This window comes from Galeopterus variegatus, unplaced genomic scaffold (assembly GCF_000696425.1).
Source record: "Galeopterus variegatus unplaced genomic scaffold, G_variegatus-3.0.2 Scaffold15938, whole genome shotgun sequence".
Lineage (NCBI taxonomy): Eukaryota > Metazoa > Chordata > Mammalia > Dermoptera > Cynocephalidae > Galeopterus > Galeopterus variegatus.
In genome coordinates, this window is record NW_007742049.1 from 13,849 (window position 1) to 14,918 (window position 1,070).

At 48.9% G+C, this 1,070-nt stretch overlaps 1 pseudogene across 1 annotated transcript; it reads left to right on the forward strand.

Annotated features, from left to right (window-relative positions):
- LOC103582369 lies at positions 1–1,065 on the forward strand (annotated as a pseudogene). The gene has a single exon (XR_549746.1). The product of XR_549746.1 is annotated as a transcription factor SOX-5 pseudogene (transcript).
- Positions 1,066–1,070: the final 5 nt, after the last annotated feature.

A 1,070-nucleotide genomic window follows, 5' to 3' on the forward strand; every position in this document is an offset into this window, starting at 1 on the left:
GCTGCAATGCAGGTATCTCCAGGAGGGAAGCTCCCAGGCATACCCCAAGGCAACCTTGGTGTTGCTGTATCTCCTACCAGCATTTCATACAGACAAGAGCACAAACAGTCCACCACCCAAAAGCAAGAATGAAGTGGCACAGCCACTGAAACTATCAGCTTAAACCCAAGACCTCTGATGGCAAATCACCCACATCACCCACCTCTCCCCATATGCCAGCTCTGAGAATAAACAGTGGGGCAGGTCCCCTCAAAGCCTCTGTCCCTGCAGCGTTAGCTAGTCCTTCAGCCAGAGTTAGCACAATAGGTTACTTAAATGACCATGATGCTGTCACTAAGGCAATCCAAGAAGCTCGGCAGATGAAGGAGCAACTTCGGCGGGAACAACAGGTGCTTGATGGGAAGGTGGCTGTTGTGAATAGTCTAGGTCTCAATAACTGCCGGACTGAAAAGGAAAAAACGACACTGGAGAGTCTGACGCAGCAACTGGCAGTTAAACAGAATGAAGAAGGAAATTTTAGCCATGCAATGATGGATTTCAATATGAGTGGAGATTCTGATGGAAGTGCTGGAGTCTCAGAGTCAAGAATTTATAGGGAATCCAGGGGACGTGGTAGCAATAAACCCCACATAAAGCGTCCGATGAATGCCTTAATGGTGTGGGCTAAAGATGAACGAAGGAAAATCCTTCAAGCCTTTCCTGACATGCACAACTCCAACATCAGCAAGATATTGGGATCTCGCTGGAAAGCTATGACAAATCTAGAGAAACAGCCATATTATGAGGAGCAAGCCCGCCTCAGCAAGCAGCACCTGGAGAAGTACCCCGACTACAAGTACAAGCCCAGGCTGAAGCGCACCTGCCTGGTGGACGGCAAGAAGCTGCGCATGGGCGAGTACAAGGCGATCATGCGGAACAGGCGGCAGGAGATGCGGCAGTACTTCAACGTCGTGTACGGACTCCTCCGTCGCTTCTTCCCGGGGAAACACTTCCTGTTATACTTAATAGCATGTGAAACGTGTTTGCTTACTTGCAAAGTGGCTTTTGAAAAAGAACCTGAATTCTGTATT